The sequence below is a fragment of the Coturnix japonica genome, chromosome 4 (assembly GCF_001577835.2).
Source record: "Coturnix japonica isolate 7356 chromosome 4, Coturnix japonica 2.1, whole genome shotgun sequence".
In the NCBI taxonomy this organism is placed as follows: Eukaryota; Metazoa; Chordata; class Aves; order Galliformes; family Phasianidae; genus Coturnix; species Coturnix japonica.
This window is the reverse complement of record NC_029519.1, coordinates 78,761,937-78,789,130: the sequence shown is the minus strand read 5'-3', so window position 1 is coordinate 78,789,130 and position 27,194 is coordinate 78,761,937. Positions and strand designations below refer to the sequence as shown.

Here is a 27,194-nt window from a genome sequence, read left to right as displayed (position 1 = left end):
GAGCTCTCCCAGTCTGAGATCACTGGCAGTCCTGTGTCTTTCTGATAGATAAGAATGCAATCATAGACAAAAAAAAAATGCTAACAACTTATTTTGAGAGTCATTCTAGAGGAACATTTCTTCTTACTGTATCAACATTGTTATAATCTTTAATGCATTGTTCAAATGGTAATGTTTGTCCACTGTAATGAATATTCGTTACACTTTATCTTAGAAATTCCATAAAACTTTGTAAAGGCACAATAAGAGTTAACCTTATTTGGGGTTTCACTATGTATCATCACTCTCCAGTATGTTTTGTATGTTTGTTTGATCACAGTAAAATAGTTTTTGTACTGTTGCATTTGACATTGCAAGAGAACAGTACTACATCTTTCACACTACCAGTCTCTATTCAAGCACCTGTTCAAGTTAGACTGCTCAGTATGTTCCTAATTTCCTCTAAAGATAATATAGTTTACTTCAAATGGGTGACTCTGTTTACATTAATCTAATTTGTAAGCAGAAATGAAAAGTCATTTGTGAACAACTGTACTGAAGTCCTTTCCTAATTCCTTCTATTTTCCTCCTCTTTTTATGTAAGATTTGCATCTCAGACTGCATATGACTTTAATCTTCAGTGAAGCTATATTGATTGCATCCAATGTAACATGAAACTCTTCTAATGTTAAGGCTGTATTACTAAGTTTCAGTATACTGCAAAAGAAATACAAAACAAATCACTGCCTGTTAATTTTGTCACTTTTAAAGATAGGGGAAATTCTTCATGATGTAGAGAATAATTCTTAGAGCCTGAGCAGCCATGTTCCTAAATGTCTATAATTGCTAAAATAATTTTTTGCATCATGTTTTAATGTTAGCGATATTCAGGGTTTACAAATTCTAATATCATTCTAGCAAAAGCAAAAATGGGAAAAAAAAAATCTATGTATTGTCTTCAAGATCAAATGATAATTATTTATTTTCCTCTTTTGATGTCTTAAAGTGTTGTGGTTTTTTTTTTCCCTAACTTTCTATGTCAAAATATCAAAAGCAATCAAAACATTTATTTTTCTTTGCAGTATTTTAATACCTGTGAATTTTGATACAATGTTAACAGCCTATTTTTTTGTCTGTTTTTCTTTTCTTTCCTTTTCTGAAGGTTAAAAATTTATTTGTGTAAATTCAACACATCTGGATTTTGGTGGCTCTGCCTATGGCAGAGGGGCTTGATGATCCTTTGGGTCCCTTCCAACCCAAGCCATTCTATTATTCTATTTTTCTATTATTGGTCTCGTGAAAATAATCAATTGGGAAATGGATTATTCCCATATTTGTCATCTAAAAGTGAAAAATTGACCAAGATATTTTGATATTTCTGTAATTTGAGACATCAGTTCCCAATAATAATAATAATAAAAAATCTTAGGAAAAAAAGGTTCAGTATTTTCTCACTTAAAACAGAATGTAATATAAAGCAGTTCTGTAAAGATTTTTTTTTTCTTCATTGTAAAAAATACCATTTTAATAGTAGATTCTTCTTGCAAAATAACATTACTTATTTTGTAATAATCAACTGATATACAACCATGTCTATGAACAACACAATGGTATGTTCCTATTGCTTCTGCAGCAACTGCCTTGTTCTTTAATTTGCTTAGCAACAGAAATAAATTGAGTTGTTTTTTTTCTTAGAAATACTTGAAACATTTTATGATCTGTTCCATTTTCTTGCTTACTTACATCTCACAGTCCACCTTGAGCAACTGAGAAAAAGTGTGTGCATAACATACAGGAAGCTTTACAGAAATAATTGCTATCTTTGCTATTTTGAGAAAGAAATCTGTCTCATTCTGAACAATGCAACAGCTTATCTTTGGAGAGAACAGACTGAACTGGGAAAGGGCTGCTTCCTCCCTCCATAGTCCTTATTACTACATGAAAAGGTGTTGGTTACTTAGACTGAAATGTTAGATTTAGCGATGGACTATGAAGTCTCGTTCTTCTCTACATCTTCATTCAGATGGTTCGATAGATCTCAGGCATTTTCTTCCATCTATATGCTCTTCAGTTTGAAAATATGTTTGAATTGGAAATTATCTTATGGGGTAAGAATTACTTATTGTATGGAATCAAAATTAAAAAGAATACCTTTTGGTATTGATGCCATTTCTATATAAAATTTGTAAGAAAAATCAGTTAGGATCCTTAAGAAGCAAAAATACTGTAGAACTAAAGCAACCTATAAGTTAAGATCAACTACACATGTTTAGGTTATAGTGTAATAATGAGTGATTTGTCCTAAACCCCATTAAAAAAGGTGCAGTTTCAGTCACATGCAAGGTGTATCCTGATATTTTTTAAGACATTAACAGTTTTGGGGGAACTTTTGTAATTAATTTGAACTGCTAGTTACTTTGAGCTGTGAAAGCAGTGCTGTTTCTGCAGTGGTGTTATTGAGTGATTCAGTCCTGATGTAATAAATGATGGAAATAAAAGATCAGAATGACACTCTGAATGTCAGATCAGAGAAATCATGGATGTCACCTTGAAAACAAGATAGAGCAGGGCAAATGGAGAATGGACAATGCCTGAGAGACTGCTCTTTCAGTATGGGTTCTCCATCCTACGTTAATCTGAAGTATAATTAGGAGGAAGTGGACCAATCAGAACTAAATCCATGTCTTAGTAAGGAAAAAGGAAAAGAAGAAATTTTTTTTTTATGAAAAAAAAAATTGCATCTGTTGCTATATTTTTCTGTTCTACTCTCTCAAATGCAGATATTCTATGTATGCAGTACAAGAATTTGAAGTTTAACTATTCTTTCCTAATTAAAGATGAAAGTATTGCTTTCAAAATGAACACAATTTTAAACCATCACAAATAATTGATACATTTCTGGGAATTATTTCTACTAATGACTGGAACTATTATCAACAGTTAAAATGGTGGTGGTGCTGCTATATATACTTACTGGTATCATGAAATCAAAGAAAATGTTTGAATTTATTTGCTGCACAGAAGTCCTTCAAAGAACTGTCTTTAGGCACAGAATCTATCAAATAGTCTGAGTGTAAACATTTCTCATTTCAGCGAGATTATATATACAGGAGTTTTTCTCCTGTGGGAATGTATGTTTAAGATCATTCTGATATGTAATAAGAAAGTTTTTTTCTGTTTACAACTGGAAAAATCTCTTCAAGATCCAATTAAAATAAAACATTTGAATTAAATTGGACAGCTTTTTAGAATGGGGAGAGAGAAAAAATCCTCATGTCTTGCCTTTGATATTGCAGCTCAACTGATTGGGGGGGAAAAAAAAAAAGGAAAAAAAATGGTACTCTGTTTTGTGGTTGTTTTCTCTTTGGTTCCACTTTAAGGATCCATCATTCATTGTATCCCGGTCATTGCTTCCTTACTTAAATAAAAGAGATGACTGGGTGAATAGGCTAAGAAATGATGAGAATAATATTGAAGTTTGGAAACAGAACTTGGCTTTAGAGTCTGTAGAGAATAAAAAAAATACTACCTGCTTTCATCTTTTGCCTACCATATCTCCTTTATGGATGGTGTTAGTCTCATTAGCTTAAGAAATTTGTTAATACAGGTGCCACTGTGCAGTAGCTGACTTTATTCTTTTGAAAGGAAGCCTAGGAACATCTTTAAAATTCTAAGTTTTCACTTTTTCTTGCTCTGTGAACATGTTCTGAGATTTCTTTAAATCTAAAAAAAATGGCAGGAGTTAAAAAGGTTTCTTAGATGTCCAAATGTTCTTGATTTTTTATATGTACATTTTACAAGTTCTAGGATAAACTTTTTAAGATTGGCTGCAAGCAGCTCAGGTTGTTTTTAAAGCACCAGTTCTCATAGAGATCACTTGTGTTTTTTCTGGTACCTTGTTAAATTCTATAAACAGTGCCTTGCAAAGAATTCTCATCAAAATCAAATTCACATAGCTGAATATTTTTATTATTATTACAACTTAACTTTATTGTACTTCAGCAAACTACTGTTGAGACAACTCTGCTCCATGTAATCAGTTATGTTTTCTAAACATTTTCCTCAAAGTTACATTTAAACCTCTAGCTCTGTATGAAAGGGATTTGTTGGTGAAAATGTTCTGAAGATCAGTATCTTCAAATTGAAAAGGATTTTCCCCCTTATTTGGTAAGAAAAAATAGAGAGAAAATTCCTGTTTCAGCAGAGGTGGCTGGGTTGGATAGTCAGTGTTTATGTATAGCTCTTTTTTTTTTTTATTGAAAGCATGGAAAATAGTATTTTCATACTCATTATCATATTATTTGAGAGGATATAACTTACTGATTTTTCACTTGCTGAAAAGTTTGCTTCTTTGATGACAGCAGGAGTTATGCACACAGTTATACAGGATAACATCTGTTTAACTCCATGGAACTTCAAAATCATCCTTGATCTAGTCTAGGTGAGGCTGCCATGTTAATATGAGTACATGAGCTCACAACCAAAGGCCAATACTCCCTCACCTCCTTTTTCTTTTTCTCCATCTGATAAATCAATCAAAATGCTTTGTTTTGTAGACTTTTCCTCATCCTTTACTAAGGAAAAGCACATTTAATTAATCTGAGAATTAAAAAGTTGTAAGGACAAACATGAATTTCATTGCAATCTTTACATATATATAAATCCTTAAGATTTCTTTTGCCTTTGAAATTTATCTTGACATAGTTACTGTACAGGAATACCTCTCTTTCTTGGCTCTTGTGAAGTGCCACAGGAAAAGCAGTAACCTTTGGGAAGAGAACAGTTTGAGGCTGTCCAGGCAAAGTTCAGGATTCAGAATCTTTCTGCTACAAATGCAAAAGTCAACAAATGGGTCAACTCAACTCTTTAGAAGTATTTAGGAGTAATATAAACACTTCTGACATAATTGAAGTATCTGTGTTAGAGGGACATGATAAATAGTGTTTGTTTTCTCTTTATGGACTTCTTTTGAGTAATGCCACTCCCTTTTTTTTTTATATCTTGGTTTAAAATGAGCTTTTATTCCCCTTGGTTTTATTCTACTGTTTCTTTGGTTTTCATATTGTTTTGTTTTTCTTTTGTCTCTTGCATATGTTGATTCCAGTTTTGTTGTCTGTTTGTTGATGTATTTTTTTCTATTTCAAATAGCAGTTCTCTATAGTATAAACAATGGAGATGAAAGTCCTTCCTTTTTGCTGCAAGGTAAAAACAGTTTTGAACATTATAAAACTCTGCTGTTGACTGTACAGAGAATTGCTTTTTTTCTTTTTCACATATCCTTTCAATATTATGAGAATGTCTCATAATAATAATTCCAAATGGAAGATCTTGAAGGAAAAGCAGGATAAATATACAATTTATATCTTTAGGAACATCTGTATGTATACCCAGTTGTATACAAATGTTAATCTCCGTGTGCTGGTGCTGAATGCACATAAAAATGTGGCTATAGTTATGATTCTGAAATGAAGCTTTTAGTCATAAACTGATGCTCTGAAACTTGTAGTTATTACAGTGCTTGGTTGGATCTTAGTTCTGTTAGACAAGTTCTTTATTGGATATCCATCATTCATAGAAGATTTAAGAAAAGCAGATTTGTTTCCCAACTTGTCCCTTTTATTGAGAGAAATGAAAAATACTTTTTCAAGATATTCCATAAAAGCAAGATAATTAGAACTTAGAGGAATCTATGATAGTTTGAATCATGCAATCCAAGGGACTCATCGTTTATCCTGAGGTTGAGGGATGCATTGGGTGATTTCTTTTCAGTATTCTTCCTCCCTTAAACATAAAATAAGCATTGGTTTATTGAGTCCAAAAGCAATAAATAAATAAATAAATAAAACAATATGATTGTTCATATTGTTCACATGTACAAAAGCATAAATTCTCCACTTTTAGTTTTATATATATAGTATTTTTCTGGCAATTACCTGAGCCTACATCCAAAATTCTGGATTAATATTCTGATCCAGAAAAATTAGCTGGTGAAACCACCTTCAATATCATGGCTCTGTTGAAGACTATTGAACAAAACAAACCACGTAGTTGTGAACTTATCATTGGAGGGCTTTTCTGGCTTTGCTGGCATAAGATATCTCCCTTAAATCCTGATTGGTACCTAAGAACAGGAATGAAACATTTTCACAAGGATGCTTATATTTAGCATTTGTATTATATTTACAGAATCATAGAATGGTTTAGATTGGAAAGGACCTTAAAGTTCATCAGGTGCTAGCTTCTACTATGGGCTGGCTGCTCCCCACCAGATCAGGCTGCCTAGGGCCCCATTCAAACTAGACCTGAACACAGTTTCCACAGTTTCCCTGGATAACTTGTTCCAGTGTTTTATATGTCTTTCCACTTATATATATGTATATATATTATAGGGGACATTCTAAGGCAGTTCTTCAGGGATTTGGAACCTGTGGCAGGTACCAAAAAGTTGTAATTGCAAACTTCAAACATCCAAACCGTTTTGTATGTATGACCCTGAAGTCACTTTAGGACTAATTGTTATTTTAAAAGAAATATTAACTGATGAAACAATGTTAATGTCCTTGTTCAAAAATGCACAAGTTTCTGATGGAACAGGGGACTTAAACCCCTTGTGTGAGGCTCCAGCCACCAGTGACAGCATTCGGTTTCTTCTGCCTGTTAATGGATCGTGAATTATTTTACTATCTGCTTGCCAGAAGAATACCAGCTGATAAGCAAAATATTTTTTAAAGAAATCCAGTGTACCAAAAAAGAAAACAGCCTACTCAGGAGCTGCAGCTCTCACTTAAAATGAGAGCTGATAGGAGAAATATAGGAATGGTACCACCTCTTCAAACCTGCAAGTTCAAAATGCTTTTAGATATGTGGCTGTACAATTCCTCCTGTTGATTCTCCGTCGATTGTAAACCTCATAATCCGTGTCTCTGCTCCCCAAGCTTTTCTTCTTCCTTTTTTTTTTTCTTTTTTTCTTTTCTATTGAAATCAGTGGGAGACTAAGTGCAGAATCTGGTCCCTAAATCTGCTCCATCACGTTGCCAAGTAACAAGAGAAGGAATATGGTTTGTTTTCCATGGAGGGCAGGAAGGATCAAAGTGCTTGTGTGAAGGATCACAGGTAAGAATTTAGATGTGCATATTTAAAGCAAAAATAGCTACTAGAAGTGAATGTTAAGGAGATTGAAACCTGCAAGGAACTGACTTTAAGAAATATAACATGAGGTGATTCCTTTTGATTTCTAGCTTTTAACCCTTCTGTGTTGTCAGAAACGAAATATGGTCTTAAGTGGATCTTTATGCATCATCTCATGAAAATCAATGCTTTTAGCCTTTGTGTGCTTCATTTGTGGTGGTGTGATCTACCTGAACTTCAGTGAGGAGAAACAGTAACATCTTCCACATCAAAGGAAATAACAAGAGCCAATGACTGTATTTGCCAACAGCTGTATCTCTGCTTAAGGTCTTACACCTATTTTCACTGTTTTCTTATGTATTGCCTTGCATCTGAAATCCAGACGTGTGATGATGTTTTCAGTCTTTAGTACATGTTTCTGATATAAAAAAAAAGAATGCTATTAGTGTAAATGAATCATAGTTGAATGTTCCTCTGGTCATTTTTCTCATTTCTTCTGAATAGGAAATCTGGAACTATTTCCAGTACCAGAATAACAAAATCGATTATATACATACATTTACATACATTTGGGACTGATAATTTCTTATTAATGACTAAAAGCATTATAAGGCATATACAAGAAACAGTAGTTACCAACTCTAGAGACATAGGTCCTTTATCTAAAAGCCCACATACAATATCTGAGTCCTGTCCTTTGAATGACTGCCGTTTTTCGTTGACTTCTTCCTTGCTGAAATGTGTGATCAGTGAAGAGACTGAATACAGCATGATACACTTAAAGGCATTCTGTACTCTGAGGTATATTTTCTCATGTTTACAAACTTCATGGCAACTGGAGCTGTAAACTCAAGCCCTTATTCAGTTTGACTGACATTCGCTGCCTGAGTTACCTTCTGTATCTTCATTTGACAATAAAACAGTGCTTGGGTACCTGCTTTGGTTGGCTTGCAGTAAGATTATGTAAAAATGCAAAGGTAAGCCTATGACTCCTTGGACCTACAACTTCTTTTGTTCCTTGATAATTTAGTTTTGGAAGAGCCTCCTGCTTTTCAAGCGTTAATTGCATGGTCAAAGATCTTGTCTTCATACTTAAGAATACAAAAGCATATCATGCAACTGAATCTGGTGAATCTATTTATATCAAATAATTGTTTGGAATTAAAGAAGTTCATGGCATAGTTAGAGTATGGGTCTTTACTTCCTTCAGAGCCTGAACCAAATTACTGATGGTTTGGTCAAGGAGTTGAGTGCATTTATCATAGGTAGTCATTAAATGCCACAGGGATTGCTTAGTGAAGCAATAGAGTTTCCATCCCTAAAATCATAGAATCCTGGAATCATTTCAGTTGGTGAAGAAGATCAAGTCCAGCCATTAAACTAATGCTGCCAAGTCTGTACAGGCTGGAGAGCTGGGCAGTAAGAAACCAGATGAGGCAAAAAAAAACCAAACAACAAAAGGGATGAGACAAAAGCAAGTGTAGAGTCTTGCACCTAGGAAGAAATAATTGCATGCACCAGTACAGGCTGGAGGAAGACCTACTAAAGAGGAGTTCTGCTGAGAGGGACGTGGGTGTCCTGGTGGACAACAGGTTGACCATGAGCCAGTAGTGTGCCCTTGTAGCCAAGAAGGCCAATGGTATCCTGGGGTGTATTAAAAAGGGTGTGGCCAGCAGGTAAAGGGAGGTGATCCTCCCCCTCTACTCTGCCCTGGTGAGGCCACATTTGAAATACCGTGTCCAGTTCTGGGCTCTCCAGTACAAAAAAGACAGGGATTAAAAGACCAGTTTAAGTCAGATGGCAATCTGCTCATTTCTATTTGTATGAATGTAAAATGATGATTACAGAGAGAGGGTAACCAAGAAATGGGCTTTCATCATGCAGAGGAATTTGAAAAAGAAGGTTCATTGGGGTTTGGGATTGTTTGAGAGGAGTTTCTATGTTTAGTTTGACTGCCCAAGAGAAGGCAACTTTAAGAATGTGGGCACTTTAAGTGCTGAGCCACTTTTCTCAAATGCTTGCTCTGTACTACATTTATTTATAATTCTTTTACATTTACTGTAATTAAGTCTTTATTGATTTGACATAAACCAACAGCTGCATTTCACTAAGGAAGTCAACTGAAAAATAAATGTCATCTACTAAGCATGGACAATACACTTGAGACTGCAGATGACATGTATTAAATTCTCTTATCATTTTTGTACCTCTTCAAGCACAGTATCAATTATATACATACTTGTAGCCGGAGCTTCTACATGATAGGCTGCCTCTAAAGTCTTTGCTGTATAATGAACTATAAACAACCTGCTCCACTTAGATCAGTTTTAAATAGGGTTTTGTATTAAGAGAAATCTTTGATGTGGAAATTATTTTTCACTTGAAATTCAGCCTCTTTACATGATTGGCTTTGCTTTTGGAGGCAATATTTTTGTACTTGATTTAGAAGATATATTCACTGAAATTCATAAACAGCAAAGTAACTACTTCTGAACAGTACCGTGCTTTAGTGATACAGTTACTAGAGCTGCAGAGGGCCTGGGAACATTCTAAAACTATCTCACTTTTCAGGTGAAAGGCTAACTATGCGATCTGCTCCCTTGAGGCTTTGGATTCAAGCAAGCACAGACCAACACCTTCAATAAAGGGATCAGTGAATATAAGGACAGTGGTTATGAACAAATCGCAGAATAGCTGACATTTGAAGAGACCTCCTGAAATCATCTGCTCCAACTCCCTGCTCAAGTAGGGATGCCTGCAGCATGTTGCCAAGGATCATGTCCTGTTGGCTCTTGAAGGACTACAGGGAAGGAGATTCCAACAACTTCTCTGGACATCATAACCTCTATGGACAAATCAAATTATCAGAGTGACCTTGGATGGGAAAACTAAGGGAAAATCAGGTTGTTGGTCAGATGGGACCCAAGACACAAGACACAATGATTTTATGGCATTCTATGTAGAAGTGTACTGTTCCACATAAATGGGTGAGGAAGTGTTTCATACATGGTTAAAGGAAAACTCTTTCCTCATGAGCAGGGACAGAAATGGGTGGCTCCAAAGGCTGGAGTTCCCAAGGTTATTTTTTCAGATGATATAGTGTATTTATTAAGTCAGTTATTTATCAAATGGTAAATTCATTTCATGTGGAATGTTGGTTGCTATGTTTTCATTTATAAACTTGCCAAAATGTAGTTGAATACATTCATATTCAGATTTTTTTTTTAATTTATTTTCTAGTAGATTGTTTGCAAATATTCCAGTTCTTTTCTATGATGTTCATTCTTGTAACAGCAAACTCACTAACAGTTTAAGGCAAGATGGAGAGGTGGCCTGTATATTGTTGCAATAAGAAAATAACTAGGGAATTTTTTTCCTTGTGTCAGAAAGTAATTCTGCTGGATTTTACATTATTAAAACAAACATCACTTATCACTGTAGAAATATGAAAGAAATACTTCTCCTTCCTCCATACTCCTTTTGTCCCACCCTAACTCATTCTGAGTGAATCTTGCCATTCACAGAGTTCATGTCCTGTACCTGAATGCTCCTGCTGAATAGAATAATTAGTTTCATAGGCATTGCTGATTAAGCTAAATACTTATAACACTTTGCATAATACCCAGACATAGAAAAAAGAAAATTAGCAGTGAACTCCTTTCTATGAGTTCAGTTGTTTTACATGATCCAGCTAGTAAGAAGAAGGTTTAAATGCAGTTGCCATAGCAACAGGGCAATATAAATTTTATGAAATGCAACTACAATATTATAATGATGGAGCAATTTTCATGCCCTTTGATTTTTTTATTTAGTTGAGAGCCACCTGCAGAAAGGGAAATTCCAATTAGAAGTAAATATTTGAGCTCTCACCTCTCTGAGGAAGCATACCCATACATACAGGGATGCATTAATAACTGAGAAATGCAAGTATTTAGCAGGAGGAATAACATTAAAAGCTAAGAAAGTCCATTGTTCTTAGAGAGTTGAGAAAGTACTTAGAAAGAATAAAATTTGATTCCATGTCTGCGCTGACTCACCCATATCAAAAATCATAGAATGATCTGGACTAGAAGGGTTCTGAAAGGCCATCTCATTCCAACCCCCTGCCATGGGCAGGGACACCAAGGCTAGACCAAGCTGATTGAAGTTTCATCCAACCTGGCCTTGAATACCTCCATGGATGGGGCATCCACGCCTTCTCTAGGCAGACTGTGCCAGTGCCTCATCATCTCCTGATTAAGGATTTTCTCCCACCATCTAATCTAAATCTCCCCTCTTTTAGTTTAGAACCAGTCTTCCTTGTCTATCCCTTGAATACCTCCATGGATGGGGCATCCACGCCTTCTCTAGGCAGACTGTGCCAGTGCCTCATCATCTCCTGATTAAGGATTTTCCTCCCACCATCTAATCTAAATCTCCCCTCTTTTAGTTTAGAACCAGTCTTCCTTGTCTATCCTTGAATACCTCCATGGATGGGGCATCCACACCTTCTCTAGGCAGACTGTGCCAGTGCCTCATCATCTCCTGATTAAGGATTTTCCTCCCACCATCTAATCTAAATCTCCCCTCTTTTAGTTTAGAACCAATCTTCCTTGTCTATCATCACCCTGTTGCATATAAAGTCCAGTTATTCCCTGCTGCACAGAGAGGTGAGAAAATGTAGGCAGAAAGGAGATGGAGATCACTGGAGCACATCTATTGGTTGTAGAAACAAGCTGGCTGATAAGACAGTGCTAGTGGTGAGAGTATGCATGCACACATACATTTATGAGCACAATCTGAGTGGCAGCATTTGGGCACCATGAAGCTGGGTATCCAGAGACACTGAACTCACTTCATTGAATAGATCAGGACAGGTCTGTGCTCTCCTTTAGCTATAAATACAAATCAGTTTTCCTGGAAGGTCATAGTGGAACTGTAATTATGTGATTAAGCAAATTCTTCCACTATCCAATCAGGTTGTGGGTTCATTATTTCCATTACCCATTTTATACTGAAATGGAAGGTGCAAAATTATCTACTGATATCAACAAAGAACATGCTACTGTAGTCAACTAAACTACAGAAACTTAAATTAGGTTCTAACCTATTCACTATATTCTATATTATAGTAGAAAAACTTGATTAGAGGAGGAGAAAACATATAGAAATAAACGAAAAAGTAAAAGATCTAAATTTGTATGGTAGCTTCTGTTATATGACTGAACAGAAGGCTTTGATTTCCAACTCCGTGCCACTCAGGAGGCAGGTTGGTACTTAGAATCATAGAATCTTTAGAGTTGAAAGGGACCTTTAAAGGCTATCTAGTCCAACTCCCCTGCAATGAACACCACAGCTAGATCAGGTTGCCCAGGGCCTGATGCAGCCTCACCTTGAAAGTCTTCAGGGACAGGGCATGAACTACATCTCTAGACAACCTGTTCCAGCGCCACATCATCCTCACTGTAAAAGACTTCTTTCTTGTATCCAACCTAAATCTACCTTCTTTAAGCTTGAATTCAACTTTGCAATTGAATCTTCAGTTTTTTCAATTGATTCAACTTAGTGAATCAAAACCAATTTTTTTTTTCTTTTTTTCTTCTTACTCATCACATAATGAGTTAGAACTTGATTTAGAGATATGTTAAAAGACTTTCTCTGATTTTGATGATGCCATTGCCTCCAGAGGATTTATGCTGCAGCTGGTATTCACTAGTTGCTTAGTCACCTACGTAGCATGCCAGGAAATATGGGTACATGGATACTCATAGGACAGATGACGCCAGCAAAATGTTCTTGTGAAATCCCCATATGCTAAATGATTCTCCCGTGGCAAGCTATTTTGGATTTAGGGCCAGCTTATGAAATGAATGTGACAGAAGCAACAAGGAACGAGAAAGAAAATATAATACAATTGGATGAAAACCAATAAATAACAAGGGATAGTCTTTAGAAAAATAAACTCAACTTGTGTTTGCTCCATCAGTAGTTAGTATAGATGCTGGCATCCTGCTGAGGTCTTAAAAAAATTCCCCACTACAGTTATTTTGCATTGCAATATCACCAGTCACTTGCACATATTAACAGTTTTTTACCCCGAGCCTAGTGGCAATGAGGGGAAATCAGCACCTTAACTGATAGATGAGCATATGATATGGGATATATTGCTTGTAACTATGAGTGGCATGATATTACAAAGGCATTTAGATAATTAACTCTTGCTGTTGAGAATACCTACTAGTGTGGATTTGGGCCTTTTTATAGGATTTCAACTGTAGATTAGGGCCCAAAGAGTGTAACACACAAAGAAAAGTGTGTTACACTCACTCAGAAAATTACATTATTATCCATTTTATTATTTCAAAGACAGCTCAGAAGAAAATGTTGGAAAGGTCACAGCCAACCAAGCCAAAGTTCATGTATTCCACTATCTTGCTTCTCACATGGACAGTAAAAATAATTCAAGACTTACAACTATATGTTCAAATACAAAGCCACTCTATATACGAGCTGTGGACAAATTCCACGGATCTGGCAGGTATGATTTAGGACCTATTTGGAGACCCATTCTCTCCAGAAGGAATAGCTGGGTGGCAGCCACTACTGATGACTGACTTACTGTCTCCAGAATTTAGGGAGGTATTTAACTCCAGTGAGACACAGAAACAAGTTGTGCTAGAGAACAAGAGGAGCCGTGGATGCACCACCTCTAGAGATGCTTGAAGCCAAGTTGTATGGGGTCAAACTAGTCTGGTGGGTATCACTGTCTAAAGCAAGGGGGTTGGAAGAAGATGAATTTTAAATATTTCCAACCCAAACCATTCCATGGCTCTGTGATTTTACAATTTTATAATGTTATGATTAGCTCATATGCTTGAAGTGTCTATAATGTTCCCCTCTATATTTCAGTGATTGTATTGATTACAGCTGCACTGGATATAATGAAAGTGTAGACACACATGTCAACACTCACTTACTTTCTTATTTTGTGAAACCACCCCCATTTTGAAAAACATTTAGGAAAGTGTCAAAAAGAATATATATATGCATATATATACACACACACATGCAGATATATTCTTCACACACTACAATCCCTTGATAATAATACCAGCAAAATTAAAAAATAAATAAAAAAAAAATTAAAGAAAAAATAATTTCAGCACGAATTTTTTGATACAGATGTTGAATTCAAAGTTTCCTTTTAACAGGACTTCAAGGACTTTTCCTTTTGTTATTCTGTTTTAAAAATAAATCTATATTTTTGGCCTCTATACTATCCTGTGGCAACTATTTCTATAATTCATTAATTTTACTTTATTTTAAATCTGCTGCCTGTTATATCTTTGTGTCCTCTTTGTCCATGTAAATTAATAGATTTTCTCTGTTCATTTTCTTTTATGCTTTCAAAATTTCTCCTTTAAGTCCTTTATTTCCAGGCTGATGAGTCCTATTCTATTTAATTTTCTATCTTGACAGGCAATTATAGACCTTGAGGCATCTTATTGCTTTTCTCTGTGGCCCATAGAGGTAGAGAAATAATTTGGTCACGTTGGATATATCTGATATGTAAATAATGAATGTACCATTGGTTGAACTCACCCTCAAATAACTTCTGAGAGGACTAACTATCAGTGTTTCATCTGGGGGTCTTAGTCAACTCACTAAGATTAGTGGCATAGAGCAGAGTTGGGTAGAGTAGAGTAGAGTAGAGTAGAGTAGAGTAGAGTAGAGTAGAGTAGAGTAGAGTAGAGTAGAGTAGAGTAGAATAGAACAGATCAGTTGGAAGAGACCTTCAAATATCATTGTTCAACTGCTTAACCACTTCAGGAATAACCAAAAATTAACTCATATTACTGTGGTTGTTATCCAAATTCCTCTTGAACACTGTCAGTCATGGGGCATCAACCACCTTTCTAGGAAGCCTGTTCCAGTGTTTGGCCACCCTCAAGGTAAATACATTTTTTCTAACATCCAGTCCAATCCTCCTCTAGTGAAGATTTGTGCCATTCCAGATTTATTAATTGGGGACAAACTTATAAATTGGTAATATCAACCTTCTTAACAGTAGACATGCTTGTTTCGTTAAGATATTACTTGATGTAAAGGTATGATCTTCAAATTCTTGACCTGGACTTGTGTCTCACTGATCTTTTTATAATTCCATGGTTCAAGTCACGAGTGTTGAATGATGTAATCAGGGCTAGATAGATACAGGTCATAATTTATGGTAGATTAGTGTCTTTGTGTTCCTGGCATTAAGCAACAGATTTAGATCGCAGATCCTTTAAGTTCTCACTGTCTTCCTCATTTAAGGAGACAAATAATGAAATATCTGTAATCTTTGTCTATTTACAGTTAAGAGAAATGTCACACTGGCACCATCAGCCAGGACAACTGCTTAGCAAGCCAGAGAATCTAAATGCACATGTATTCATGGCATAAAGCAAGGAGTAAATAATCAATTGGGTGCTTTATCAGCAGAGTATTCATTTAAATTTCAATTAAAAAGGAAAATAATGCAGCAGTCATTATCTAGACTGTGTCCAGTTCCTTGTAGGAAATGTCACGATACCCTTGTCAATCTGCAAACAGTTTAGATAAGAAATAAATTCTCTGGCCTGTTTACTATTCAGAAGGTTACTGTAGGCATTCATAGTGAAATCCTTGTCATAGCCATGGAAACATTTCTAGTTTCCAATTTACAAGACTTAATGACTTTTTTGAAAGATAATTCAATAAAGTATTTTTGAATAGAAGTGCAAATAAAGGAAAAAAAAATGTGAGAGAGAAATGAGGCATTATCAGGAATATATGATCGCAAAACAAGCAGAATTCTGCCTTTATCATGCTAATTGTTTCTCCATTGGAATTATTTTGAAGACAACAGTAAGAGCTACTATTCCAAATCTCACAGTTTATTTAGAAGTGCTAAATAACCAATTTATTTCTGTTTGGTGATTTATCCACACCTTGTACATCAGGTTGGAGAAAAAGACAATCACTGATGCTATTTTGCTTGACTTAAAAATGGAATTAAGATTTCCTGAATCTCAGAGTTGGATAACAGACTATAGTACCTGTTATGGTAGAGTGTCATTTTATGCAATGACCATTTTACCTCATTTATTTCCTAGTGACACTAGTAGATCAATGAAAATTGAAAACTGATTTCAGTTTATCATAAATGTGGAAACATGGACGCAATACATGGTATATTGTATGGGAAAACAAAACAGAGAAAAGAGATATTTCACTGCTGGTGACATATGAAACACAAAATTAAAACAGATTTAATTAAAACAGTGCCATAAAATCTGTTTGCTTTTTCATCAGCTAGTGGGACTTTTGGTCTTCTGTAGATTTTGGCCCTTCAAATCCCTATGTTTAAAGTTGGTGACTGTTCTTGGGGTGCTATAGAAGTCAGGTTGCCCCTCTTATGCACTTTGCTTCTCTCTCAGTTGTAGTGAAGTTAAAAACCTATCCTGCTTTACTTGTTTGAAGTCATCTTTTCAAAAATGTGTGTTCCAAAGCAAAGCTGAGTCCAGTATGCTTTTTTCATTAATAGCTGCATTCTGTTATTACTGTATTTAGAAACACGCTCATACTTAAAAATAAAATTGCTTGCAGTAACGTGTTTTTCTTTACTATGTTGCCTCCTTTTTGTTGTCCTGCTGAAAGCTGGAAGGAGGCCACAGTTATTTGAATTTTTATGCTGTATTTTTTTTCCTGCATATCTCTTTGTACTTTTATCAGATATGCATTTCTCTCTCTTCTACTTGTTCTAACTTTTCATGGTTGTCACTACCTTTTTGCTTGCAAAGAGACATGTCTTTCCTCTGCTTTGTTTGTTTTTCTTTCATCACTTTCCTTGTATGATTACAGTCCTCTGATGCCCTTGGTTTATTATCATGTGTTAGAGAACAACATGTTAGAGACTGTTAAATGTACAGGATTTAAACATAAGATTACTGGATGTTGTTACTAGATAATACATGCCATAACTCTGTTCCACATGCTGTAAGGGTGGTGAACAATTATTATTGTCTTATGTTTGCAATTAGCCCCTTGCAAACTATGTACTGATTTATACCATTATTCACCTCCAAGCCTTATATATTTATATATACTTAAATACCCAACATATATAGAATATATAGAAATGTTTTTCTTTTTTTTTCTTCTTTTTTTTTTCTTTTTTTCTTTTTTTTTTTTTTTTTTTTCAGGAAATGCAGAGTTCATCTCACTGAAGTTTCAGAACTAAATCTGGACAGATTCAGACTGCTTTGGACATGGAGAATTCCACGGCTGTTGGAAGCAGCATTATTTTCCACTACAGAGTATAAATATCACTACCTACACGGCATGAAGGAAGGCTCCACTATTCTCTGCTTTAACTAGAGACATATTTCTTGTAATTATTATAGTCCTAATGGATGTTTAAGAAACACTAAAAAAGCAGAACTAATGTGGAAGTATTTTGCCAGGACATATTCCCACATTTCAGACATTTCTACACCAGGAATTTCATGACTCAAAAGAATTGTCTTTTTATTCCATAATTGAAGACAGATTATTATTTTTTTTTTCACTGTTTTAATTTGCTATTTGTTCTTTTTTTCCTTCTTTTTGGGATGGAGCAGAAGGGTGATGGGATGACTATTTCCCATCACTTCAGTCCTGTGGCCGAGAATTCCACAGGATGACTAAAATGTCAGGTTGTTATATTATTTTCCATTTTCAGTAAGCCTTTTTTTCATCTTACTACATTAAACTCTTTTAGTTTATGGGAAAAGAAGAAGAAAAATTTGTTACCTACTTATTTTCTTTTAGTTTTCCATTGATAGAATTCACTGGCTCTCAGAAGCAATGTGCAAGACCTGTTTCTCAGAACTGTAGCTCTTTTCTCATCTTAACATACATCTCATTCATTAAATTTATAACTTCTGAATTTCGTGAGCCAAAGTTGAAAAAGTATTTTGAAAGTGGCTGACACACGGTCAATGGAGTAACAAAAACTTTGAAGTAATGGAATTAGATATGACTCCAAACGTATGTTTGTGGAATAGAATGTGAAATGGTGATATGGAAGGGAATAAAAGAAACTGGGTAAGGGGAACACCTAGGAAACATATTTTGCAATTGTTTTGTTCCACAAAGTGGAGAGCTGGTTCAAAAACTGCAGCTCTGAACTCCCCTGAACTTTGCTTTGCTGGATTGTCAAATGCATGTGGATTCAAACACGGTTGTTAAGGCTTCCTTCTGTTAGTATTCCTACCAACATTTGGCATGGAAATTATCATTCTCATCCAAGGATCCTCATGTTCTTCTCTAATGCCAATTATTCTGGACATTGCCCCTGCAGGGCAGGTATGACACGTAATTTATTATCAGACAGTTCATGGTGATTTGCTTGACTTTACTCAGTAAACTTAGATGGGAGCTCAGAATAGGTCTTGTAAACCTTATTCACTGTCCCTGTGATTAAGTCTGTTTTGTCTGTTATGGTGCAGAACCAGTAACACTCAGGAAAGTTTGAAGTGAATCTATGAACATATAATAAAAAAGCCTTCAGGATAATTCTCAGCAGCCATACAGTGACTCTGCCAGAATCCCACTGAGCTCAGTGTTTTCTTAAGTCTGACCCCATATATCAAAAGCTACCTTTTTGTTCATGAAAAATATGGACCTTTTTTTTTTCATCCTTCCCAAGGTCTTTTCTGTGCACTAACATACAGCAAAATAATACACAAGTGGGTGATAGCACAATATCTGAGTTTCTCTTGTGGAAATAATCAGCCAGTGGCCAGAATTGCTTGGGTGCTCTCTGTATCCACTGGTCACTATTGAGAGTAAACAATAAGATTTGACTGTTTCAGGCCTAAAACAAACATCTGAAACTAGAAAACAGTCTGCAAAATCCATCTGGAATAATAGAATGCAAACTGCTATTTAATATTTTCTCTTTTATTCATATAGAAATATATATTTTTTAATCTTGACATCTTTACTAAGACAGAGTATTGTTTTCAATGGACTTGATGAACTACCACAGATACAGAATAACTCCGGTCTCTGGTTCTGAAAATATTTTTCAAAAATTATTTTCAGGAGCATATGTTAGAAACGGAGAAGTGCTCTGAATGAAGGAAGTGAGAGAATAGGAGTTAAGAAAACAGAAGTGGGTCATGGAAGCACTGTAATAGCACACTTCACTTTTTGTTTGTTCATTTGCATGGGGTATTTCTCAATGTTGAAAATTTTCCCCAAAATACCAGAAGTAATGAATACTATTAATAGCTGCTGAGTTCTGTGTATTTTTGAAGGTCGAGTAATCAGATAGTTATTTAAAAATAAAAATAGAGATACAACTTAGTGTGAGTCAAACCTAGTGCAAGATCTTATGTTTTGTTATTAATCTTTGTAAGAGGGATTCCTTCTAAAAATAATCATTTGGGATTATTAAATATCTATTTTGTTATCCACGTATTATTTATGCCTCACTTAATGATTTCCTTTAGTGTGCCTCATGCCTTCATCTTTCTGTTCTCTCCATGGCTGACCTAGAAGAACAGTACCTCACTACAGTTCTCATGTGATTGTAACTGATTATAAACTACTAGAGAGCTGAAATTACGCTTTTATAACTTATGAAAAGGAGTATATGAGGTGAGTAATTATTCCAATTGCATGTATTGTTTGCTACATGCATATTTTTGCTTGAAATGGTAGAAGAGTGATCTTGACAAACACAAACTGGAGGGCTAGGCTATAACCAGCCATGACTGTGATCAACCAGATTTCTCTCAACCATTTTTTTAAGTGATGTTTGGTATCCTCTTTATGTCTTATTTCCAAAGCTTGAGAACACAGTTTCATTCAGATGTCTAAATAAGTCTTGTGGTTGGTTTTTTTTGTTGTTGTTGTTTTTTTTTAAACTTTTATACAGTTCAGCTGGTCTGGCTATATGTATTTGATGACTGGAGTGAAAGCTTTCTTCCTAAACATATAAATATGATAAAGGATAGAATGGAATAGGCAAACATATCTAGCTTCCTACCATCCGGAACCTGTGTAATAGATGAATGTTTCCCAAACTGTGGCACACATACCAGTTTGTGTTATGTGAACCTCCTGAAATTAAAGCACTTGATTTGAGAAAGGATGCACTGGGAGTGTTTCATTAAAATATAGAGATTCAGCAGGAACATTTCCCACATGGATTATTATTTCATCTTCTTCATTCTCTCCACTGCCATACAGACTGACCAGTGCCTAACTTCTCAGGCACTATAACAAGCCAAATGTCTTGAGGACAAAAGTTTTCAAACCTCAGAGAGTGGAAGTGGTCAAATACATTACTATCTCTTAGTCTTGATCTGCCTTCAGGTTTAGAGAGCTTCCAGCCAATTGTAAATCATTGCCCAACAAAAAAAGTACATAACACCCAGTGCTCATAGACTATATGCGCCAGGCATAGCCTTTCTTTTTCTATTGTTCTGAAAGGTGAGCAATACAGCTCAGGTCAGATACAAGAAATCACAATGCAAAACTGTGAGCTTAGCACTGGGGACTGTCACCTCACCTGGATGCACCAATGACTGCAAAATATAGCAGAAAATCTGCCTCAGCTATTCCCATGACAGATATGTTCCTTTCCCTGCTATACCATCGACTTTTCCCTTCACTTTTTTCCTATTGCTGATGCCTAATGTTTCTGTGGGAAAATGAAAGCAAGCACATACGTGTGACCTTATTTACCTTTTGGTAAATCTCTATAGCATCAATCTTGGTAGTAAAGAAAATTCCAATTCTGTGACTTTTCCCTATTCTACAACAATGTACGTTGTTTCATATTGCTTCATACTTAAAGAGAGGCTGCTTTACTAATTCATACAAGCTTTCCCTTCTTAAGATATTTCACATGAACAGAAATTATCAGGCCACTAGAAGGAACAGGTACATGATGACAACTTAATCTAGCATCTGTTGAAGTCTATGACCATCTATCCTTTAAATTACAACCAGAATCTCTATTCCTAACTGCAGCTTCAACTTCTAATCCTTGGAAGAAAGAAAAGAAAGAGGGTAGACAACTACAATAAAACTCTGGCAATTTTTACTCGAACATCAACCTGACAGCAAAAGTGCTGCTGGCTTGTGCAATGTCTTTCCAAGGAAATGGTTACATTAGTGATAAAGAAAGTAGAAGAAATCCCATCATCATGTCAGAGAATTAAACTGAGTTTGGATGAAGGTGGAAAATGTACCAAGACTCAGGGGAAATACAGCAATGTCAGAGAGATGACCTATTAGTTACCTTTTTTCTGACATACTCATAACAACTCCAGTGTTTTTTGACTGCCTTAGGAGTTCAACATGACACTATGGACAACTGCTGTGACTGTTGGAGTTGATGATCTTTTTAGATCCCTTCCAAATGAACTATTCCAAAATAGAAATGGCCTAATATTTTGTTAGCAGAGTGGCACTTCAACTTACCTGTTTCAAATAATTGCTGTGTCTTTTGCCTACATGAAACTGGAAATTCAGATTGCAATTGCAGATGGTTTCACAGCAGTGTTTGGTGTAGGAGGTCATCAATGCAGAAAAAAAATATCACATTATAACAAAGATCATATACAGAAGAAAACATCTTTATGACTCACTGGACACCTTGCCAGGACAGGAGACAAGCTGGCAGTGTTCCCTACACATCTAACCTACAAGGTCAACTCTCTTTGTGCCTGCTGAGATACTCTAAGTTTGGCAGGAATTTTGCATGAATGCAGAGATCTACAGAAATGATTGTGTTGGCAGGATTGTGAGCTTTTGAATAATTCTGAAATAGATAATGGGGCTGGAGTGTAACTTGACATATATCCTGTGCCTATGGACAGGTCATTGATTGATTTTGGTTTAATGCAAAATAGAAATGACTTAGGATATTCTCCAAATCTCACACATTGTATACTGCAATTTATAATACAGTAGAATAATGCAGTAGAATAGTATAGTATAGAATAGACAATACTGGAGAATAGCATAATGCAGTATAGAATAGTGTAATGTAGAATAATTCAGTAGAAATTATCTTTTACTTTTCATTAATTCCCTAATTTCCAGAGCCAAGTTAATAGACAAGATTATCTGCCTTTTATATTTCAAAGCTTCCAGGAAGAAATTGAAAACATGAACATTAAAGCTTGAAAAGCACAGAAAATATAAGAACATTTCTTTCTTTTCATAAACTTCCAGTGAATGTCTGTGTAATTTGCTGATTCTTCTTAGTATTGCAGTACTTAGTCTAAGCTGATAACCTTGACACAGCTGGGGTCAGCAATATCAGAACTAGCCTCACCTGATGGGAAGTTCACCACTTCACCCAAGTTGTCACTTGAAATAAGTCATCTTATTTAATAAAACTCATACAATGGTAAGATGTCCAGATTAAGAGTGTCATCTAAGCCTTTGCCTCAGTTATTTTAGGCTGGCAGCTCAGCTAGGATGAACTGTATTCTGCAAATGTGTGTTGTTGTCCTTCAATGACAGTGTTTAAAGAAGATGCTTACACCAGACACTGGCATTTGTATGGATGAACAATTGCCATCCACAGAGCATGACTACACTGTAAATAATGTAAAAATAATAAGGTACCTTTGAACAAGTGGAATTTATCTGTAGCATTTTAGCTGATTGCATTTACCAGAGAGACTGTATAAATTACCCCATGATTTGCTATGCACATCCCTTCCTCTTGTATCCCAGATAACCCAGCTTCTTCTGCGGGAAGCTGACAAGAGTAAGGAGACCTGGAAATGTTCCCTGGTCGCTTCAGCCTTGTCACTGTCACTTCTTCAGACAGCAAGCATCCGTGGGGAAGAACGAGCTGGAGGAACCTGCCCTAGGGAATCTGCGTACAGGCTGGGCAGGACTTGCAAGCCACAAGTAGAGCATTTGTCTTTGATCCCCAGAGATCATGAATGCCTGAAATGCTGCTGCATATATTAAGAATTCAAGAAAGAACTTTTAAATCAAGAATTTCAGGAGGGAAGGTAAAAGGTTTTGTACTTTTCATTAAAGGTACAGTTCATTCATTGTTGCTCTTTAGTATAGGATACTATAGTATATAGAAGGAATTGCTCTTTAGTATAGGATACTTTCCCACTTAGCAGGAAAAAGAAGAGACATTTGACATTTTTTGCTACATCCAACAACAGCAACAAAAAATGCAGCTGGTTTAGATGAGTATTTAATGGAGATGTGAAGAATCATAGAGTCATAGAATCATAGAATCGCAAGGTTGGAAAGGACCTAGAAGATCATCTAGTCCAACTGTTCTCCCTTTACCATACCTACAGAAAACCACTAAACTATATCTCCTAGCTCCCTATGCAGACACTTCTTGAAGTTATAGATACAGGGATCAACCTCTTGTTTTACAGTTGTGCTGTCTATAAAACATTGGATTCTTAGTCCACCATCAATTACAGGTCATATACAGTCAGGGTGCATATCAAAGAATCACAGAATCAGAGAATGACCCGGGTTGGAAGGGACCTCAAAGCGATTCCATTAGCTTCAACCCCCTGCCTGGCAGGGCACCAACACTACACCTTTACTAGATAGGTTGCCCAGGGCCCCGTCCAACCTGTCTTGAAACACCTCCAAGGACGGGGCATCCACAACCTCCCTGGGGCAGCCTGTTCCAGGGCCTAACCACTCTCCTAGTGAAGAACTTCCCCCTAACATCCAACCTAAATCTTCCCTCTTTTAAACTTAAAACAATTTCCCATTTAGTCCTGCTATTGTCAGCCCTTTGAAGAGTTTACTCACTCCTGGGAGTAAGGTCCCTTCAGGTATTGAAAGGCTGCAATGAGGTCACCCTGCAACTTCTCTTGCTTTAGGCCGAACAAACCCAACTCCCTCAGCCTGTCCTCATAGGGAGGTGCTCCACCCCCCTGATCATGTTCATGGCCCTCCTCTGGACCCTTTCCAAAATCTCCATGTCTTTTTTGTACTGAGGGCTCCACACCTGGACACAGTACTCCATATTTCCCTATGTATAATAAATTAACATAGTTCACATAAATTCCTGAATCAGTAATTGTGTCCTTTTGTTGACATCTCTGATACTGGATACATGAAGTCAGGGAAGTCATTTCTCTCTGCCTTGGTTTTGCTTTGTTTTTAACATTTCCTTCAGCTGGAAAATGATTTTAGTTCTCTATTAGAGAACTGTGACATAAATCTAATCCCGAGAATCTTAAAATCTGTTGAAAACAGCTGAATAAATAGAGTTTATTAAATGTGACTTCCTGCAGTCTTACTGCGGACTTCTCTAACAATTAAAGCCAGACTTCTCAAATGGCAGAAGCATCTTTTCTGTCTGTCCATTCTCAGAAGTGATTCATCCTCTCAGCTTGAGGAACGTGTGCAGAAATGCATCTCCCCCATTATTCAGATGGTGTTAATTGAGGGCTTTCTGCTTTCCTAACAAAAGAGGTGATAAATGTCTCTCCCTTTTCGTTTAAAATCTTCACCTCCTACAGTAGTTTCACTGTGTTTGAGTAGATATAATAAGTAGACTGCATAAATTAATTAATTATATGTGTTAACTTTTCACTTTTCGCCTTTGTTGAATCTTTTCTTTTTTTTCCCTTGGCCTTGACTTTTGTAAAATTAAAGTTGTCTCCCAGGGTGTATAGCTTTTAATTTGACTCTACTGTATTTAGCTACTGCAGCGCATCAAGCATGTGGAACATTTTAACAAGGAGTTTTTAATGAATCCCTGGGAAGAAAGTGCCCTCAAAAACAATACTTCAGTACATAAGTACTTATATACTTTGCAGCAATAAAAACACAACACATGGAAAATATTTTCTTGCCTCTCTGTGTTTTAAACAAACTTTAGCCACAATCATGGTCGTAGCTATTCACTGAGAGCTACATTTGATTAAAGGTTTCTTTCTCTGAGGTTTTAAGTAAATTATTTCAGCTGGTTTGATGATTTGCTAGAAAGATGTGTTAAATTGCTGGTAATTTGAACACCAGCAAGCAGTTTGCACATTCCTTACATGTTTCCATAAATGCCGGCACCAATTCTGTGTTGCCCTTGGCTTCTCACACTTGTGTCAGAAGGAAATGAGCGATATTAACACAGCCATGAAGTTCAATACAAAGTGGAGGGAGGAAGAATTTCCCTCAGGTCTTAATCCCAGTGAAGGTTCAGGGCACTGAGCAGTTATAATCAGTCATTTGTCTTTCTGAATTATTCTATCCAAAGACACAGGCAGCTCTGTAATGTCTTCTTACTTTTTTTCCACCATCAAATGAATTTCATGTGAGAAGAAAAGAAAACAGACAAGGAAAACTGGGACACAGGATTAAGACAGTTTTGACATGTTGAACTTAGTGCTGATTTTATGCAGTCAAATGTTTGATATTTGTTGTTTTTTTACCATCTCCACAACCTTTGCTGGAGCACTGTAAGAATTAGATGACTTGATGTTTGTGAAGCTGTTTCGTTCTGAGAAAAAAAGGAAATCAACTGAAAACAAACAAACAAACAAACAAACAAAGAAAAAACCTACAACATTGTATTGCGGTGTACTGAGGACTGCATGTGAGTTTCTGCTGTGAAACCAAATATTTAACCTCCTAAACCTATTGATCTGCAGTATCCCCTGAAATAATGGATCGACCACTCTTACCCTGGGTGATGTGCCATCTCCCTCTCATGGTTGCTTGATCAGAGAGCAGTTGAAGAAAATTCTACTATAACTTCATATAACAGATTTCATGCTTTCAGTGCCAAAGAGTGAAGATACACGACTGCAGGCACAGTGGTCAGAGTCCCAAATAATCAGTCTGGGAGGCAGACAGTCACCGTTTGCATTTCAGAATTTTTTTGTTATGTTGAGGATGAGCTGGAAAGCCTTAATCTAAGAACAGTTGTAATTTACAAACCTTGAAAGAAAAGGAAAACTGAAAAACTTTCAGTGTTTTTGGAAGGCTTGTTCAGCCCTTTATTTTAACTGCACAAAAACAGGACAGAAATAAGGTGTAACCTATAGTATAAAAAAGCAACACAAAAAAGTTGTGTTCTAAAGAAAAGTACTATTATTACTTGAATTTAGAATAATACTTAAGTCACTAAATCCACTGAAAATAAAGAGAAAATACTACTAATGGAGACTTCAGCTTCCAAAAAAAAAAAAAACCAAACAAACAACAACAACAACAACAACAACAAAAAACTAGAAAGGCAAATTTTCTTACACAGCCAAATGGATTTCCACTCTAGTCCATTTTTTTCGCAAACGTTAGATCTCAAATCCACTCACTGCAGAATAAGTGAATAATATGTACCCTCAGTTTCATTTCTGTGAGTTTTTATGCATGTGCATGCATGCTACTATGCATTCAATAAATCCAGACATTGAGATAGTTTATAGAACAACACATATTCTCTGAAGATGGTTAAAAATAATCACTCTGGATAAGACTAAAACTCCAGTCTGTTCTTGTGTTCTGTCTCTGTCAATAAATGATAGAATAAGAAGGAATATGTTTTTTTACAAGGGATTTGGTGTGAGCTATTTCAGACTACCAGAATAAACTAGGATAACCAAAGTTATTCTTTAGGAAAATATACATTAAAAAAAAAACTGTCCTGGAAAGGGGAAAGGGTTTAAAAAAAGATGTTCTGTATTCAGGTTTATTTTTCACCTCTCAGGATAGCAAGCATTTGACTTCTTGGTTTATTGAATTTGATTAAAGTTGTTTTGATTTTCTTTTATTTATTTATTTATTTATTTATTTTTCACTTAAGCAATTTAGCATATTCAAGTTACACTTTTGAAGACAGCTTTGAATTAACAAGGACTGCAGCTATAGGAAGGAGATTACTTGAATAATCTTTACTATCATTCCAGCAGACATGTGAATCTCAGTCTTGGGTGATGTAGATAAATTTATTTCCTCAGGATACAAAAGTTTCACAGAAGGTCTTTGACAGAGTTTTTATGGCCAGTGTCACTGCAAATTTAAGATACTATCCCACATCTATTAAATCAATAGAAAAATTTATTTTCATTCAGAAAGAA

The 27,194-nt window shown here is 35.8% G+C and overlaps 1 long non-coding RNA gene across 1 annotated transcript; it reads left to right on the top strand.

The window, feature by feature from the left end:
* Positions 1–6,627: 6,627 nt before the first annotated feature.
* On the top strand, positions 6,628–14,233 carry LOC116653379. The gene is made up of 2 exons (XR_004307061.1): positions 6,628–7,092; positions 9,679–14,233. It is a non-coding gene; the product is annotated as an uncharacterized LOC116653379 (long non-coding RNA).
* Positions 14,234–27,194: the final 12,961 nt, after the last annotated feature.